This window comes from Panthera onca, chromosome D2 (genome assembly GCF_046562875.1).
Source record: "Panthera onca isolate mPanOnc1 chromosome D2, mPanOnc1 haplotype 2, whole genome shotgun sequence".
Lineage (NCBI taxonomy): Eukaryota > Metazoa > Chordata > Mammalia > Carnivora > Felidae > Panthera > Panthera onca.
In genome coordinates this window covers 79,226,308-79,247,006 of record NC_138349.1, presented here as the reverse complement: position 1 = coordinate 79,247,006, position 20,699 = coordinate 79,226,308, and the positions used below count along the sequence as shown (strand labels likewise).

At 39.9% G+C, this 20,699-nt stretch overlaps 1 protein-coding gene and 1 long non-coding RNA gene across 4 annotated transcripts in view; one reads left to right on the top strand and one right to left on the bottom strand.

Moving 5' to 3' along the window:
- The window catches only part of CHRM3 (cholinergic receptor muscarinic 3), a 519,672-nt gene that overhangs the window by 475,598 nt on the left and 23,375 nt on the right, over positions 1-20,699 (bottom strand). The window lies entirely within an intron of this gene.
- Positions 1,645-11,607, top strand: LOC132685514 (uncharacterized). Its single transcript, XR_009613153.3, has 4 exons — positions 1,645-3,033; positions 3,389-3,460; positions 8,194-8,294; positions 11,210-11,607. It is a non-coding gene; the product is annotated as an uncharacterized LOC132685514 (long non-coding RNA).

Sequence of the window (20,699 nt, the reverse complement as noted above, 5' to 3'; positions counted from 1 at the left end):
AAAACTGCTTCTAGCTTTCATTTAAACAGATAATCTTTATTCTTTTAGTACCAGCTAGACTCTCGATGGTCTCTGGTTTCAGATTTCCTTTCCAGATTCCCTGAGTTGTTTGGTGAACCTTTGGGATTATTTTGTCAATTTTCATCTTCTGCCATTGCTATGGGGTGCACAGGTCCAGTAAGAAAAGCTCTACCTGCCTGGGGTTCCCCAAGGCCATTAAGGGGAGCAGACAGAGCAGAATCCCACAGCAGAGACTGTGATGTGACTTCAATGCTCTAAAAGGGGCGTGACCAAGCATTAGCAATTACTTAACTGGAAGAGAGATAAAAATTTTCCTTACCCACTAGATTGTAAACTGTGTGAGGCCACTTATTAAAAAAACAAAAGAGTTTATATGTGAGATATGTTGTGTCTAGCGAGTCATTCATGTGTGGTTCTGGAACTGGAAATCCCATGAGAGGTCACTTCATTGGGGCATCCTTCATGATAAGGTCAAACAAAAAAAGGGCAGGCAAAGGCCTAACTCCCAATAAAGATGGAATAATAGCAACACTCAAGGCAAAGTTTAATCTGGGAGAGGTACTGGGGTGGGGGAAACAAACGAGTCATACAGATAAAACCCTGCATTGCTACTAAAATTAATATGTTTGCCCTAGAAAAAGTAACTGTGTATCACTCTGAGGTTTCTCAGTAGGAAGCCTTTCAAGGCAGAAAGTTACAAAGTAACAGCATCCAGAAAAGGTATCTGAGCACAATTAATGAATGTGAGAGCCATTCATAAAGCTCTCCCACTTTTGATCAAAATAAGGGCAAGTGACTAACCCCTGGCTGGTTCCTACAGGTTGGGGAGATGGATGAACAAAAGCAGCAGTGGATGCAAAGGAACAAACAAATCTGTGTTATCTCGGGATTGCACACACCACGGTCAATGCCATGGGCAGAGGCTGCCCACGGTCAATGCCAACAGGCAGAGGCATCCTGCCGGTTCACCTCATAATGGTCTAGTGAGAACAGCACTGGAAGCACAGCTCGGTTTACTGGGAGGAGAACAGGCTCGCGTCGTGCAGTCCTTGCCCCAGAATGTTGGGGACCGACTGTACATCGAGACCTCCGACTTCCATGTGGCTTGTGTCCTCAATCTCTCCAGATTAGAAATGCCCTGACCCGCCAAGCTATTTGAGATTAATGTGTTTCCAAACTGTTGGGCAATGTCAAAAAAACAAAAAACAAAAAACAACAACAAAACTCCTCCTAACCAACCTCCCTGCCTTTCAGAATACTAAGCTAAAATAGCCAAGAATTCTCTTTCTTTCTTATATGCCCATGAGCATACACATAACACGTGCATACACAGATTCATTTTTTAAAAATTTGTCAAATATTATTATTTACGGTATCTTTCGAAATTATTTTTTAAAAATACCACATATCTAAGGGCTCCTGGCTGGCTCACTCGGTAGAGCATGTGACTCGATCTTGGGGTTGTGAGTTTGAGCCCCATGCTCTCGAGTAAAGAGATTACTTAAAAATAAAATCGTTAAAAATATACCACATCTCGTTAATTCTCAACAGAGAAGTGTGATCTTCTGAACCATGCCTTGCATAAAGCCCTCTGCAGTGCAAACTACCACAGGATGGAAATGTTGAAAAATAAAGGCATAAAATGCTTTTTAGGAGAATCAAAGGTCCATCTGAGCTCAAAATTAAATCTCCGTAGTCTATAAACATGGTGGAATTCATTACTTCTAAACATTATCTGTCAAACATGGAAAGCACTGAACACATTTTTTACAGTATGGACACTTACTAAAAATAAATAAGAAACTTCTAAATGCCTAGCCTACCTTAGGTATTAATTGGTAGGAAAGTTGCAGATACATTCATTCACTTACTCACTATTTCTTTGGGATAATACCAAGTGGTGATCACACCAATAATAGTGAGAAAAACTTTTATTGCACCCTTAAAAGCACTGAGCATTATTAACTAGTATTTTTATTTCTAAAAAATTAATTGGGCAACTGTTCATATAATTTTTGCTACTCCCAGTTTTATGAAACATTTAACATTTATTAACAGGAAAGAAATGGGAACAATACTGTCTTCCACAGGCAGTAGAGTCCTATAATGAAGTCCTAAAGCAACAAAGAGCATGAAAGAAAACAAAACAAAACAAAGCAAACAAACAAACACTAAGAAATTTGCTTCCCTTTCCACAGACTGATGGATAGCATTTTCAAATTCCCAACCAAAATACCCATTATTGTTTCCTTTCAAAACGATTCCAATCCCATAATTTAATCTGTGTATCCTTCCATCCTCCCTTCTTTCTCTGTTCTCTTTCCTTCTCTTCCAATACCAGGCAAATATTATACGCTAGAATCGAAATCCGTATGTGCAGCGATTTCTATTTTGTTCACTGATGTGTTACAAGCACTTAGCGCCTAGCATATAGTAGGTGTTCAGTAAGTATCTGTAGCATTGAACTGGATATGCTGGGACAAGAGCAGTAAATCAGACCCAGTTCCTGCTCTCAAGGAAGTCACTCTATAGCTGAGGAAACAGACAAGAAGATCATATAAACCATGTGTTACATGGTAAATTATAGCAGGCACTGCGCAAAACGTTCTTGGAATGCAGAAGGGCAGTCTATTTCTATATAGTAATTCTATTTCTATACAGATGGAGTAGTCCTATGAAATATCCAAGTGAAGATGATGTTTATCTTAAGTTAGGAGACAGAAGCAGGAATTAGCTACACAAACAAGGCAGGAAAGGGCCTTCCAGGTAGAAGAAATAGGGCACATAAAGGAATGAATTACGAGATCACAGGGCACTGCCTGCCCAACTAAGGAGAGGCTTGTGTAGAGGTAAGAGAAGTAAAGTTATCAGGCGTCAAGGCTCAAGTGTAACTCATGAAAACCACCGAAGAATTTCAAACAAAGAAGCAATTTGATCAGATTGTGATCTTCAAAAGCCAGTTTTGAGGGTGGGGAGGAGGAAATGTGTGAAGACTGAAGGGCTAACGTCTAAGTGAGGATGAATTACATTTGTTTAGGCCAGAGTGTGGTGGGTAGAGGGGATGAAGGAGGGGACAGAGATGGATAAATAATTGTTGAATTAATAGAAAGACCAAGAATCCTATCCTAAGAAGCCCCAGTATTGGAAAATAAAAGAGCCTATAAACTTGGCTGAGAAAGTGATAATCGAATATTAACAGATTTACTATCTTAGGGTAGAAAAATGCATTTGACTGAATTTGACGGTTTCTCTTCAGTTCTGAAGTACCAGAGAAGACTGAATCTTCTCTCTAGATTATTAAATAATACCATGCTTGGTTTTCATACATTCTATTTTCAAACATATCTTATTGTTTATCACATCACAGTTTTCACAGGATGAACATCAAAATCAACTTTTCAAAGGAAACAGCGCAGACGTCCCAGCACAGCACTTACAGGTGACGTACCGTGGGGTCAGCATAAGTAATCCCCAATTAGTCCACTTGTGCAAAGACAGCTGTCCCCACAGTCTACCTACAGAGCATCTTCCCCACTCACTCTTCATATAGCAAACAGCAGCCACACAGCAGCAGCTCATTAGGTAAGATTAAACAAAAGTGAAACCCAGGTGACTAAGGAGGAGGATTAATATATTTCGATATAAATACAGAGTCTGAATGTCATGTCAAATTATATGTGCACAGACCAGCTAATGGAATGCCCCTGAGACGTTACCACCCAATAAAAGATGCTCCCAGGAATCTCCCAGGAGGTAACAAAACTGCTTATGAAAACTGAGTAGGTAATCGCCAAACAGACACTTCCAGATGGGATTTTGAATTGGAACATGTCGTTTATCTGTCTCCCCTCCCCCCCTTGACAGTCAACCTCTATAAGCCATCTTGGGGTGGCACATTCCCCATGCACAACTCCTGTGATAGCCACATTCTTCAAGGATGAGGGAGATGGTTACAGAGAAGGAGTGTCGAGGGTTACAGAGAAACGTGTGCTCTCCCTTACAGCGGGGGCTTGCTGGATTTTTATAACTGCTCACAGTACAGTCTTTAGCACTCTAGCAGACTGACCCAAAGCAGCGACTTCCTGACTCTTGGGGGAAAGTCTCTAGACCCAGTAAAATCAAAATGGAAGTCGTTCAGGACTAGAGTCCCATCTCAAAAATCCCTAAAATGGAGGGAGGGGGGTCTCTTGTTGGCAAAGTTTCTTCAAAGGATGCCAAACAGTGTTCTCCACCTCTCTGTATCTCTCACAGTACTTACTAAGCACTAAATAAATGAAATGAATCACTCAAGTGGTAACCAACACTATCCTTGACTGTAAATTACAGAGCGTGGCAAAGGCAGGGAACTTCAGGCAATTTACACTGACAGTCAGTCTTCTCTTCAAAAGCCAGGGCCTGACCTTGAACTCTGTCTGGGTTTATTTTGCTCCAACCTAAGTCCACATGTAGTAACTTTGAGGGATAATATTTATTTCCCTGTTGGTAAAGAGACTATTGTGTCATGCAGAGCCACTGAACCTTGTTAATTTCATTATTTGGCATGCCCGGTTATAACCTCAGGCATTTTAATTGCTATTTTATAGCCCTTAAAAATCCTTTTCCTGAAAATGAAAATCAGTGAAGCAGATTTGATAATCTGTGGAGGGTTGATAGAACAAAAAACTGTTGTGTGATCCTTATGTTCCTTATAAATTTATTTCAGAGGGAAAATTAACTAGGTTGCATAGATTTATTATGTAAATTAATCTTTCTCCTTCTGTATCCCAGAGCATTTTATAGGCATAGTAGGTACCTATCAATATGTCGTGCACCAGTGAATAAATGAGTTAATTTCATTAGATTTTTCAATATGGAAGGATTATGAAGGTCACATTCTATCATTCATAGTGAAAGTCTGGCACAGTAGTACAATGTGTGGTTCAGAGGGATTGGTTTAAAAGCAGTTTCGGGGGCAGCTGGCTGGCTCAATCAGTAGAACATATGACTCTTGATCTTGGGGTCATGGGTTCAACAAGTCCCATGTTGGGTGTAGAGATTACAAATAAATGGGGATTACAATAAATAAATAAATAAATAAATAAATAAATAAATAAATAAATAAAACAAAGAAACAAGAAGCTCTAAGGTCAACTAAAGTTAACAGATGTTATGATTTTCAATATGCTGAAAATACTTTTCTATTATTCACTTAATATTAGAAGTAACAAAGATATTCTTAGCTGTTATCTTTCTCTCAGGCTCTGAAAACTCTTATATTACAAAAAATCTACTTATAGAGAAATCAATATACCAGGCAACGTGTCAAGCAAAAAAAAATGTTAACAGAAAACCAAAACAGCAAACAGTAAAACTCCTATCAGCCATTTGATATATGTATTTGGGGAAGTGTGTGTGTGTGTGTGTGTGTGTGTGTGTACACATGTTTACCTGTGTGTATGTTTATATCTGGGGAATTAAAAAACAGTATGATTTTAGGTATGAAAATTGTGTCCTGTTTTTTTTTTCTTTTTTTAAGCAGACTCCATGACCAGCACAGAGCCCAACACAGGGCTTGAACTCATGACCCTGAGATCAAGACCTGAGCTGAGATCAAGAGTCTGACACTTAACCAACGGAACCACCCAGACGCCCCTAAAAATTATTATTTTTTTAATTGAATCTACTCTCTACATCATGTCATCAGGGAAATGTAAATTCAAACAATAATGAGATATCTACCATCACATACTGATTATAATGGGCAAAACCCAGTACAATGACAACACCAAATGCTGACAAAGGTGTGGAGCAATAGGGACTCTTGTTCACGGCCGGTGCGAACACAATATGGTGCAGCCGCTTGGAAAGACAGCTTGGTGGTTTCTTACAAAATGAAGGATACTCTTCCCTCTTACCCACCTCCATGGGATTTTCCCAAAAGAGCTAAAAATTTATTTCCTCACGAAGACGTGGATGTTTATAACCGCTTTGGTCATAATTGTCAAAATCTGGAAGCAACCAAGTTGTCCTTCAGTAGCTGAATGAATCAGTGAGCTGTGGTCCATCCAGACATGGAATATTATTCAACAATAAAAATAAATGAGTTATTAGAGCACGAAACGACATGGGAGAAACTTAAATGCATATTATTAAGTGAAAGAAGTCAACCTGAAGTGGATAAGTACTATACGATTCCATCTCTAGGACATTCTAGAAAAGGCAAAATCATGGAGAGAGTAAAAAGACCAGTGGTTTCCAGGAGTTGGGGGCATGACAAGGGGTGAATGGATAGAGCACATAGGGTATGATACTATAATGATGGATACATGTAATCTTTATTTGTCCAAATACATACAATACACAGTAAACACCAAGAGTGAACCATAATATAAACTATGGACTGGGTGCTAATGATGTGTCAATGTCACATCAGCTATAACAAATGTACCCCCCTCTGGTGGGTCCATGTTGATCATGGGGGAGATTATGCATATTTGGGGGCAAGGGGATATATGGGAAATCTCTGATCTTTCTCCCCACTTTTGCTGTTAACTTACAACTGCTCTAAAAAAAAGTCTTAATTTTAAAACATTGAGTCTCCCATGTTTAATGCTTAGCCAGTTATCTATAGTAATATTTCCAAAAATTCAGCTAAACATGGTTTTCTTCTGATTATTTTGGCCAATGAGTGGAAAAAAATCCAGCAGTCACATGAAAATCATACCTGCTGATTTATAAACGCTGAACTCATCTTAAACAGATGCATTTAGGGGTAGTTTGTGAGAGTCTGTGAAACTTACATGTATTTTAGGCATTTATTTACTTAATTTAGAATCAAAAGTGAAAAGTTAAAAGATGTGTTAAGTTATGGGTTTTACTTATTTTTATAAAGTGCAAAATATTTACAGGACTGTCTGGGTGTTTATTTACTTGATCAAGTGGTTTTATACCATTTGAGCACATGTTTTATTTAATTGCAATGAAAGGTTTAATAGGTTAAGAAGTATGAAGAAGGCAGAACCCATGTGTAGGTAGCTCGGGAAAACATAAAGGAATTACCATTGAGATGTTACAGGAGAAAAACTCATGATAATGAAGATGAACAGAAAATAGTGACAGAAGGGGAAAAATAATTAAATGCAAAGAGAAGAAAAATGCAATCAGACTAGCCAGATAAAAACACCAGATATGAAAAAATCAACACATTGTCAGAAGTGTAAAAGAGCAAAGCACAGAAAATATGTGCCATCCACTTGAGTTCTGCAGTGTAAAATCACAGGGCAAGAGTGAAACACATTAAGTAAGCATTGGTATATAACAATCACATCCTGGTTTTATAGCATATGTTACACTGGGTATGAGCCGGTCACAGCTAGCCTTTTGATCTAGTTTGAAGCACTGTAGCAGATGGTAATTGGACTGAAATAAATCACAGATAATGACTTAAGAGTCACGTATTAAAACCTGGGGCACCTGGCTGGCTCAGTTGATTAAGCATCCAACTTCGGCTCAGGTCATGATCTCACAGCTCCTGAGTTCAAGTCCCGCATTGGGCTCTATGCTGACAGCTCATAGCCTGAAACTTGCTTCAGATTCTTTGTCTCCCTCTCTCTGACTCTTCCATGCTCATTCTCTCTCTCTCTCTCTCTCTCTCTCTCTCTCTCTCTCTCTCATTCTCTCTCTCAAAAATAAATAAACATTAAAAAAAAGAATCATGTATTAAAATTTACTCACTAGATTTAATCATTTAATCCAGTTTAATAAGTATCTGTCCTTGCGTTCAGGGATGAAGGGTTTCAAGTCCTTTTGTTAACTTCCCTCTTACACAGAGCTACCACCGTTAAGCATTCTGCAGGCCTACACACACAAACCACTAGGTTTTACTTAGTTTAGGGAGTTGTTAGGTACTAAAGATACTGAAAATGTATTCATTCAAAGGCAAACTTAAGAAATAGTAATATCAACGTGCCTTAAATTGCATCAAGATCCATAACAATGTTTCTGCTCTTGGACCTAGTAATTTGATTTCAGAAAATCCAAAAAAAAAATTCCTAACAACCCAAAACTCAGTGGGTAAAGTTCTGGGTTCAAAAACCTCATTATAATATATATTTGTAAGAGTGAAAAACGTGAAAAAAAAAAAACCAGTAACAGGACAACAACTAAGAATACCATCTTGTATCTTTCAAATAGGCTATCTTTCTGCCACTAAAAATGACGACTAGAAGTGAGGTGGAGAATCCCCATTATATAAAGCTGACCCAGGAAGCAGTTAATCCATAACTGTGTATACAGTAAGTAGAAAAAGGACGTAACACAACGATCTAGAAAGAAATTTCTCAAAGTGATAAAGATGGTTATGTTGGCATGTTAAAAACTGCTGTTGTAGTTGTGCTGTTAACAGATTTATGTTTTGTAACAGGAAAAATAAACTTAAAACAAATAGTGAAAATGTTACTTTGGCTAATCCTTTGGTGAGATGTCGAACAATACAAAATGAGGACTTTTCCCCTACCGAGTATTCTTATGACTAAATCTGGTAGCATCTCTCCAAGTTTTCCTTTGCTCCATTCAACATACATTTATGGAACGTTTGCTCTGTATTGTGCTGTTCCCTATATGCATTTCACTCACACCTCCAAGGGCCAGTCTCCTGACATTTCATACTAAATACAAGGACTTTTGCCTTTCTTCTTTAACGTGTCCCTGTCAATTCACAACCAGGTCATATTTTGTATTCTGAAATACCACTGCAGACTGTGCCAGAGACAAGAACTACTAATCACTTGTGCGAAATAGTCTACTGCCATTTCTGAAATGGAAAACACTGTGTCTGCCACTCCAGGACGCGTGTCAGACTCCAGGGGGTTTCGGAAAGCGGCAGGCCCCTCCTCTCTTGCTGCTGGCAGTTACCACTGCCTTCCTTTCTTGCACAGCATCCTGGTGCACCAAAGTTAATCATTACCCATCTTCCCTCACGCATCTTTCAGAGCGTATGCTTGGAGAGACAGGGGCACAGGTGGCACAGGTACAGTCCCACTCTTAAGGGACTCTCCATCCTCTTCATGTTTGATGCAAGAACCACGGTGCCGAATTTTACAAATATGTTCCTGTGGCCGCCACCAATTTCATAACCTCGTTTGTGCACATCACAATGTGAAGTCACAAGAGTCACCAAGGACCCTCAGTGACTAATTTGGTGGACACTCTCTGGAGTTTTGTTATTAGATTTTTCTCCTGTATATGACAGTGTTGAGGGTTTCCTCCTCCTTGCAATGTTCTCCTTCCTTCCAGCAAAACCACCCCACCCGTCCCCTTCGGTTTCCATCTAGCCCTTGATGCCCTTACTCAGGCTCCTCCTCCTTACCTGTCTTTTCATGTTGGTGCTTCTCAAGGCTCTGTCTTGCCCCAGCCTCTTCAGATGACCTCACCTGTTGTCTTCCACTCACCATTCCAAGTCCACAATCTCATTATACCTTTCCCTATCCTGCTCTGTGCCCAAGGAAGATGACCTCTAAAGAGCCTCAAAGCATTTCCTTGCCCTTTGGTTTCACTGTGGATTTGGCCAATGGAAGACCAGAGGTCAGAGAGTGGGAAGGGAGAGAGGTCATAATATGTATTCCCCAGCCTGTTGTCCTGCTGGGCCAAGTCTGGTAAGGGCCAAATTCCTCTACTGAAGGCTATAAATACTATTAGGCATTTCTCTCCTACAGCCATATCTACAGCTTTCGCTTCTACTTGTCCATGTTCTGGTAAGTGCTCCTTCCCTCTGGCTCTCCAGACCTAATGTGGACAATGGCTCTATTCTGTTGCTGGTCCCAGTGTGTTTTATCAATCCAGTTGGCTTCCTTAAGCCTTCCCATAACCTCCATGAACCATCTTATCATTGAATTCCCCTTAATTACCCCATTTGCACATGACCTCTGTTTCTTGTTGGGATCTTGACTAATACCCCATCTTATTCTCATTCAGCTTGGACTGCCGCCACAGGGCAATGACTTTAAATCGCTATCACCCATCTCTTTCCAATCTCCAAGTATATAGTTCAAAGCACCTTCCAGGTATTCTAAAATAACTTCAGATTAACACACCCTAAATTAAATCCATCTCCTTCAAGGACCTCTGCCTGCCCTACCCACATCTCCCTTCAAGCCATTGCTCTCCCTGCAATTCTCATTTTGGGGACAGACAACCATCCACCTGCCTGCATAATCTGGAAAACTGGCAATTATCTCATTCTCTCTGGCCTTTTATCAAGTATTTTTCGTTGTATCTCCTACGTAGTTCTTAAGTCTCTTACTTCTCTGCAACTGCATGGCTTCCACTTCAGTTCAGATTCCATCCTCAATATATTGTACAGGAATCCCTGTCGTCTCTCACCAACTAGGTTGGGATCAATTTGAGGAAAAAGACCCTCGTTTGCTAGAGTCTCCAGTAAATAAATGCATTGCTTGAGTGAGTGAATGAGTGAGGTGCAAACTGAACATGAGAATAACAAAATTTCGCTTTTCCCATAGGCCTTAGAAATAGTCCCGAACCATTTCAATCTGTATGTGCCTGTGCGTGCTCACACACACACGCACACACAGCACACATGTGTTTCAGAATTAATGCAATCCATGAATCATAATTTTTTTCTTTGTTTTTTTTGTGTGTGTGTGCGTTTTGGATTCAAAGCAGTGGTGTGCTAGAAAGTAATTCACAATCAGCTTTCTGAGGGAAAAGGCCAAAGCTCTGATCTGTAGCACTTGCAGTTTCCGTGCTGACAATACGGCCATCACTGCCAATTTCAAGCTACCAAGGCAACATCAGTAAATAGGAGCCAGCAGACAGGGCTCTCCTGAGCTGCAACGAGCTGGTCTAGCATACACTGAGAGGCGCGTCTGACACAGGGAAGGTTAGATTCCCCAACTCATCAGAGATTTCCGAAAGAACACAATTGCATGGAATGAGTGTTTGAAGATTCTACGTGAACAATCATGTGAATTAACAGTCACTTGCCAGGGAAATAATAAAAATAACACATACGGTTAGGGATATCATCAGAATCTGATCATCATTTGACCAGATTTAAATGATCATCATTCAAATTAAACAAAATTTAATTTCGTTTCATGGAAAACTCCCCTCCTTTGTTTTCTTCAGTTTATTTTAACTTGATCGAATAAGCATTTACCACGTGCCTGTATTTTGTGGGTCTCTGTTCCAGTGGGAGGAACCAAATCTGAAAAAGCAGCACTCTGTCCACACTACTGATCGAGGAGAATGGCTTACTGCTTGAGAGCTGCGATGTTTCTACCCGGTGGAAAGATGAGTAAAAGCTGCTATTTCTAACTGGGAAGACCCACAAAGTGGTCTCGGGAGAACAGGCTTGAGTTGCACTTGGGTAAGAAAAATTACAATAAACTGAGAGACAGAGCAAAGGGAGACTGAGGTTAGCAAGGGTACATGGTTTTGTTTGTGGCACACACAGTAGGCACACAATAAATATTTATTGAGTGAATGGATGAATGAATATGTAAACGACTCACCTAATAAAAGATTGAGGGAATGAAGGAAAGGTAAAGGCAGAGATGTGACAGGTCATTTGGTTTGGGTTTGACCCATTGGACCTAAGGTTTCAGCTTGCAGCACCTGTCTCAGTATTACCTATTCAACCTTAATTCCTGTTACTCCTAGATCACTTGTAGTGACGTTACTAATCCCTCCTTATCCCAAGGTACATCTATCCTAAGTGCGGTCTCCATCAGAAGCACTCGTGGCCAAGCCTCCAAGGGAGTGCAACAGCCCTCCAGGCCCTCAACCAGAATCCACTCTGGCCCTTCCCCACAGTTATCACCCAGGCCGCAGGCAGAGTCAGCTCTTCGAAATGCCAAAGTGAAAGTCTGATGATTTCTGCCATTCCTTCACTGCTCACGCAAGATTAAGACTTCTCAGCGGTTTGGGCTGTTCTTACAACAAAGTCAAAGCTCCTTAATGTGGCTCACAAGGTCTATCTGATCTGGTCCCCACTGCCTTCTTCAGGCCAACACCTTCCCCCCGCCACCGACCCCCTTGTACCGGCCCACAGCCTTCTTTCGGACCATCATGTTGTGTATGCAACACTCCTCTTCGTAGGAGTCCTCTCCCTTCCTCCTGTCACCACACTGCACCTAACACTCTGTCCTCTGCGAGTAGGTCAGACGCTTAGAGCTCCATGTACCTTTCCTTTGCGGAATTCATCCCAGCTACAAATGTCTACTTACTGTCATGACTGTTTGATTAATGCCCATCTCTCCCACTAGTCTGTATGTTCCACAGGGAGAAGCTGTATCTGCTTTTACTCAGGGGCTTGGCACCAAAAAGCTGCTTAATAGATGTTTGTTGAATGAATGAATGAAATGGCATGCTCATTTCAATCTCCGCATCTTTAAAGATTGTTCCCATTCTTCTCTTTTTTTATTTTTTTGATGTTTATTTTGATGTTTATTTAATGTTTATTTTATTTATTTATTTAATGTTTATTTAGTTGCAGAGCATGAGCGGGAAAGGGGTAGAGAGAGAAGGAGACACAGAATCCAACGCAGGCTCCAGGCTCCCCCAAGCTGTCAGCACAGAGCCTGACTTGGGGCTTGAACCGCGAGATCGTGACCTGAGCAAAGTCGTATGTTTAACCAACTGAGGCACCCAGGCGCCCCAAGATTGTTCCCCTTCCTGAAGAGACTTCACCCATCCCCACCACCATGAACAAAATCCCGCCATGAACAAAAATCGAGTATTTCCTTCATGCCCAGCTCAAACCTGTTATTTAATTCAACAAATATTCATTAATGAATTCTCATGTTCTGAGTCCTGTGTTGCAAGGACACAGACTATGCGGTTACACGAGATCTTATCAGCTCCCCTGAGGAATGCCTATTCTACCCAGCAGGATCCCCCACCAATTGTCAGACTATGTGTAAGTGCACTAATATAGGTGTGGTTGAAATCTGTGGATACATGGTGGAGAAATAGGTTGACAGTCTCTGGATATTCAATACGGTTTCACAAAGAAAGAGGCATTGGGTCTGAAGTTACAAAGCTTTCTTCTTGAATGTTTTTCTATTTCTTAGGGGAAAAAAATCACAATAATATATGTAATTTTTAAACCTACTACTTACAGGGGTGCCTGGGTGGCTCAGTCGGTTGGGCGGCCGACTACACCTCAGGTCGTGATCTCACGGTCTATGAGTTCGAGCCCCACATCGGGCTCTGTCCTGAGTGCTCAGAGCCGGGAGCCTGCTTCCAATTCTATGTCTCCCTCTCTCTCTGCCCCTTCCCTGCTTGCTCTCTGTCTCTCTGTCTCTCTCTCAAAAATAATAAACAATAAAAAAAAAATTTAAACCTCCTACTTACTGGGTTTCTGCCCTGTGCCAGTCACTCTGATTGAGGCTTTTTATAAATTTACCAATTTAATCCTACTTTATAATCTTTTCGGACTCTACCTTTTAGTAACACTGGTCTACAATAAAAGTCCACTCAAGTATACATTGAATAATTGTTAAATAGTTTTACTGAATGTCCCGGCTTCCCCAAATATGGCTCAAAAGCTGGGATCTGATACTGTGTTTCTTCCTCATTCTGACTCTACCCTCTTCTACCAGGATGCTACCCTAGACACAGGCTAAGTGGTTAATGGATACCTTCAGAGGAGTGGAGCCCAGGTGGTCTTTGAGCGTATGTGGCAAAGAGCTGCTATTCTAGTCAAAGTGTTCCATAAACAAGTTATCATAATCATGAGAGTTTTAACTTCTTGATTGCATATGATTTTCTTTTAAATGCAAAAATATGAGGATTAACAGTACACACCTGCCGTACCTATTTTTTTTTTTTTTTTTCGACACGTGTCCTAAAAAGATCAAGAAACACTGAGGAAGAAATAAATTGGAATTTCAATCCATTTCCCAAGAGTTCCCTAGGTACAGGTGCCCTGCAGGTGACTAGCATGCTTTACTTCGCTTTGTCCTCCTACAGCCCTTTGAGAGCGATAGTGCTATCTCTGTGTCACAGATAAGAAAACCAAGGATCAAATGAAACTTACGCAACTCAGTGGAGATCAAACAGAACTGGCACCCACGCCTTCTTTTTAATTTTATTTTTAAAAGTAAGCTCTACACCCAACGTGGGGCTTGAACTCATGACTCTGAGATCAAGAGTTGCATGCTCTACTGACTGAGCCAGCCAGGCACCCCACCACCTTCTGATCTTGAGGCCTGTCCTCTCCTATCATACTTACATTTCCTTAGATGCAAAGCTGTCCCATAATGACCTGTCCTACCTGATCCCTTGCCTTCCTGCATTAAATGGGTTTTATTCTTGGCAAAGTATTTCATAGACAACTTATTGTCATTACAAAACCTTTGTCTTCTCAATTGTTAAGGCAGTCTTTTATTTGTTTTTAATTTTTCAAAGATGGTCTTTAAAAATAAAAATGTGAAGCTTGCCATAATACAACTTCATTACGCACTCTTCCAATGTTTGTTCTAAAGAAACAAAGTAAACTAAAAAACAGCAGTAACGGCGACAGAGAAAGAAAGCAAACGATGATTTACTGACTTCCCAGAACCTCCCTACTTACGTGCACCGGGCCAGGTCACTTTCTCAGGATTTGCACGGCCTAGAACACGAAGTTATTGAACACAGTCAAGCTTCAAACTTCAACAGAAATCAGCAATGGGAAAAACACAGTCTATGTCCAAATCCTGTGATCCCAACACTTTCTTACGGTAGCATCATTGAAATCATCACAGGCATTAAATAAAAACGTTTTATGAAATATAAGAGTAAGATAAACTCCCCTTTTCGGGCCATTATAGATAAGTGGCTTCTGGCCTCATTTATGATCTCTTGGCTAAAGGATCACACAGCCTTCATTCTCCTGGGATGTTATCTGTGTTATAACTTAACAACGGAGACAAGTCATGTACAGAGCAGAATACATCTACGTGCCTTACAATTACTGCATTATGTGCGCTCCATGGTGTAATATGAATTATAACTTCCATTCTTCACAAGATAAAAAGAAATTTAAGCACATTTGTTAGTCCAATAAAAAAAAAAAAAACTATCTGGCATCAGTATGGTGTGGTTTGGCAATGAAGACCAGAGACTGTAAAACTAGCCTAATATAGACAAATGGAGAGATAAAGAGCACATTAGAGGTGAAGCATTCCACAGGGTGAGTTTCACACGGATGATTGGAATTTCTCAATAAAAGCATAAGAGCACTTAATATTTCCTGACCTATGTTTTGGAGGTCAGATCAAGAATGACTGGTTAATATATCTGGAGAGCAAAGAAATTCTTTTTATAATACCAAGTCACACACGTAAACATATATAAAAGCAATATACAAATGCAAATTTTTAAGTTAACATTATTTACAGGGAATCTGAAAAGGGAGTTTAAGATTTAAAATGTAATTAAATGATAAATATTTATTAGCCAAAAGCTAAGCTTATACAATCAAATGCAAATCGATACCTCCCTCTGTCATTTTACTGTAATAAAAGGTCAGTACCCTCCAAATAAAAGACTAATAACATTGTGGTATTTCATACAAGGAAGTCAGAAAATAAAATGGACAAATGAGGCTACTAATTGTGACTAATCACACAATGTTTCCAAGAATTCTTTTTTCTTTTTTAATTGAGTAGGCTCCATACCCAACATGGGGCTCAAGAGTCACATTCTCTACCAACTGAGCCAGCCCAGGTGCTCCAGGAAGAATTCTTTCTAACAACCATTCTAAGGGCGCCTGGGTGGCTCAGTCTGTTGAGCGTCCGACTTCAGCTCAGGTCATGATCTCATGGTTTGTGGGTTTGAGCCCTGTGTCAGGCTCTGTGCTGACAGCTCAGAGCCTGGAGCCTGCTTCGGATTCTGTGTCTCCCTCTCTCTCTGCCCCTCCCCTGCTCATGCTCTGTCTCTCTCTCTCAAAAATAAATAAACATTAAAAAATTTAACACATGAATTCTTTTTAAAAAGTAGACTAACTTGTAGGAAATTAGACAAAGTTATCAAATGACAGAGCACCAGACCTATGGCTCAAATAAGAGAAGAAAAAACTATCTGCATCATGTTCCAATGTCCTAATATCACAGTAGGCTTATCAAAGTTTTATTTTCTTTCTTTCTTCAAAAACAAAGCTGATAAATACATCTAAACTTCAACCATTCACAGAAAACATACTAAACAGAAAAACTGGGGAAGCCAGCATAATTGTCCCAGAGGATTTATACTGAAATCAATACTATTTATCAGTCTTAAAAGATACAGAGTATTTTGAATAACCTTACTCAGAGTGAGGAAAAACCTCACTAAGATTTCTTATTATGAAACTCATTTTTAGACTAAAATTGAAATGTTCCTTAATTAAAGTGTATCAACATTATTAAATTTACAAAAACTTAATAAATATCCAGCTTGGTGGCTTTCAACTCTGCTATAAATCAGGATCCCCTGTGAAACTTTTAAAAACCTACTGGATCAAAATCTCTCAGGTAGATTCAGAATGCCTCAATTTCCTTAAAGCTTCATAAGAGCTTTGAGAATTGCAGTCTATGCTTTCATTCTCTGAATCAGGGGCACTTCGGTGGCTCAGTCAGTTAAGTGTACGACCTCAGCTCGGGTCATAATTTCATGGTTTGTGTGTTCAAGCCCTGCATCAGGCTCTGTGCTGACAATGCAGAGCCTGCTTGGGTTTCTCTCTCTCTCCCTCTGTCTCTGCCCCTCCTCCACCCATGCTTTCTCTTTCAAGAATAAATAAATAAATCTTTAAACAAACAAATAAAATAATAAAAGTTTTCCGAATCAAGTGTTGTGCAATAAGATCACGAAGAATGATAGAATTTGAAATGAAAGACTGAAGTTATTTTACATTTGATCTTTTTAGACAATAAATTGTTCCCCATTTGCATCCTGATGGGTTATATGTGAACTGTTACATCTAATTTTATTAAATTCCGTAACATATGAACAATATGGACCACAGACGCCTCAAGTCCAAAAGCTTTAAACACACACGATCTGATCCTTCTTTTTAGCTATCTTCCTTCAAAACAACAGGCAGATAAAACTTAAAAGTCTTATAAAATCCTTCCTTTGTGATTTCCTAACATCAGATCTTAAATCCAATTGTACATGTTGTTATCACTTAAAATCCAAATGTCAAGATGAGTTATATCTCCACGTGGTTAAAGATATGGAAAGCCTAACACTCTCATCCTAACTCTTCCAAAAGAGTTAATCCATATGGAAAGGTTGGGTGGGAGCTTATGGTACTAAAATTTGTTTGACTCTAATAAGTAGGTACTTACAAAAACCCTTTTGAGAGCTGGATATCTAAAGTCAGATCAAATCAAACTCACAGATTCATTGAGGCAATACTATGGATTAGGGAAAAAAGGGATTCATGTCTCTGCCTTCAAAAATATGACAAGTCAGGGGTGCCTGGGTGGCTCAGTCGGTTAAGCATCCGACTTTGGCTCAGGTCATGATCTCACGGTTTGTGGGTTCGAGCCCCACGTCAGGCTCTGTGCTGACAGCTCAGAGCCTGGAGCCTGCTTCAGATTCTGTGTCTCCCTCTCTCTCTGCCCCTCCCCTGCTCATGCTCTGTCTCTCTCTGTCTCAAAAATAAATAAACGTTAAGAAAAATTAAAACAAATACGACAAGTCAGAGCACATACCAGATAGAGATGAGCAATTCAAGGACCCTTCCACTAGAATGTGGCTGTGAGTCTTGTCTTTCACTTCTTTCCTTCCTGCTTTTATCCTATGCCGCAGACAACCTGAGCCAGGTACCCATCCTCCACCCCAAATGTGCCTATGACACATACCAGCATGCCCCTCTCTATAAATATCATTTCTGCTGCAGAAATCCTACAGATCCTTCAAGGTCTATTTAAAAGACACGTTCATGTTTAGCACACACTGGATTTGTTCTTTCCCTCCAATGATTTCCCATCTCATTAAAGAACAAAGTCACCAAGAATGGTGTGCACCAATGTCCCATGAGGCAGCACTGAGGAAGCCACTCATGAAGTGACTGATTATCACGGCCAGTACACTCCTTCTCAAGCACTACACTTGTCCTACTGCAGTACCAATGTCAACATAATTTCTCTCTAAGAAACACCCAGGCCAGGAGGACAGATGCGTTCGAGTTTTCAGCTCCTTTATTTAAAGAAACCAGGTTTTGAAGAATATAATTTTTTTTTCAAACTGTTATTTATTTTGAGAGAGAGACAGAGAGAACACGAGCAGGGGAGGGGAAGAGAGAGAATCCCAAGCAGGCTCTGTGCCCTAAGCACGGAGCCCAGTGCAGGGCTTGAACTCATGAACTGTGAAATCATGACACGAGCTGAAATCATGAGTTGGACGCTTAACTGACTGAGCCACGTAGGCACCCCAAAGAATGAAATTTTTAGTCATTAAAAACCTTCCAAGCTTTTCAGGGTGCCTGGGTGGCTTAGTCGGTTAAGTGTCCAACATTGGCTAAGGTCATGATCTCACAGCTTGTGGGTTCAAGCCCTGCGTCAGTTTCTGTGCTGACAGCTCAGAGCCTGGAGCCTGCTTCGGATTCTGTGTGTCCCTCTCTCTCTGCCCTTCCCCCTCTCCTGCTCTGTGTGTCTGTCTCTCAAAAATAAATCAACATTAAAAATTTTTTTTTCAACTTTGAAAAGGAAAAACTAATATGTTACAATTGGTTATCTGCTCTCAAATAGTTCTAACAAATTTCATGACCCGATTGCTTATTTTCATCATTGTATCCACTTGTCTAGGGTTGAAAACTTGTGCTATTTTTCCAAAGTGTCTTTAGTCAAGAAGGAAACCTATGGAATTCAAAATGAGTAAGTCCTGTCGACTTCAAAATACAAAATTAGGAATATTTTAAACAGATGTCTTCAGATAGTTCAAAGTAACTTCTGACCCCAAATTATATTCTAAAGAGATATACATATACATGTAAATTATGAAAAAAAATCAAAAATTAAAATGGAATTTTTTAATCTGTACACTGGCTTAAAACCTAGAATTTATGAAGAGTGACTGGGATAATAACCAATTAACCTATAATTTATTTTAACTTATAATTTATTGTTCATTAGGAGGTTAACCTTCTGGCAGCTTCTGTGGCAATATTCTGAAAAAAGGAGTATGGAGGAATCTCTTTTTCTTTTCTTTAGAGAACTAAATGGAACAAACTTAAAGTTTACCCAGGAGCCCAGACTACTTGTTCTAAAATATACCAGACTATATTCTTTATTCTATCATGAAGTCTATGAATTTCACATCTTAAAATTTTCTCCATTCACACCTTTTTTTTCTTTTGAAAACAGCATGTGTGAGCAACACATACTCCCAGCCTAAATTGTTTTCTTCTCATCTTAGAAAAATGATGAAAAGTTCACATGTACCTCTTTTCCCCAAATTCAGAAACAGATGGTAGGGTGATTGTAAAACCACCTAGTCAGTTTGTTATTAGGTAGCCGCTGATACTGCACAATTGTGTTTTCGCAGACCTTTCTTTTTATTGTACAAACGAACCCCTGGATCCTCACAATAGTTTACCCTTTTGTTCCATACTTTTGCTCCATGAATTCCAAAGCAATTCCTGCAATTTCCTTCTTACTGGCTCTCCTTCCTTCTTACTGGCTCTCCTTCCTTCAGCCTTATCGACAATGGCATGACCCAGCACCTTGTCTTCCCCAACTACACAACTTCGTATCTAAAGAGAGAGTTGGGGCGCCTGGGTGGCTCAGTCGGTTAAGCGTCCAACTCTTGATATTGACTCAGGTCATGATCTCACAGTTTATGGGACTGAGCCCCGTGTTGGGCTCTGTGCTGACAGCATGGAGGCTGTTTGGGATTCTCTCTCTCCCTCTCCCTCTGCTGCTCTCTGTCTCTCAAAATAAGTAAACATTAAAGAGAAAGGAAGGAAGGAAGGAAGGAAGGAAGGAAGGAAGGAAGGAAAGAAAGAAAGAAAGAAATGAAAAAAGAGTGAGTTTAAAGCAGCTTACTAGCCAGCAGCAATCTGGGCTCCCAAACCATATCCATGGGAGAGGAGGAAGGTTACATATAAACCCTTCGAGAAAGTCTCCTCACCTTCCAACCCTGGAATGAGTGTGAAATGTGAGGGCATATTCCTTGCTCAGTTTTACACACTTCTTTCATTTACGCTTTTCCCCTCCATTGTCTTGACTTATAAACCAGAAGTCCACGAAATCATTTTCTGAAAAGAAGGAAAATATTAATTGGCAGCAAAAGAAGAACACAAAGTTAACAACTGCTTCTGATACCTCATAGTCATTAGTATTGATGGATATATTTTCACCAGAAAGAAGATATAAATATATTTCATTCTGGTTCCTATTCTCGAGGCTTTATCACTCAAACAGTCAGATCCCATAGAATGTGAAGGAAATGCCCATATGAGGCTCTACTGGTCACCTCAGAGAACAACAATAGTGTTCTACAGAGAACACCTCTCTTTCGTGGAAGGGGAAATTCTTTTATTTTACTACATAGGCCAATAGTTAGTTTCTGCACTGACAACATCTTGTCATTTTTTTATATAATCTAAACTTTAGGGGAAAATGAATGACACAGTCAGATAAAAATGAGTTCACAAAACTAAATTATCATTTAACAAAAACCAACCCATGATCATTGAAGACCGATGT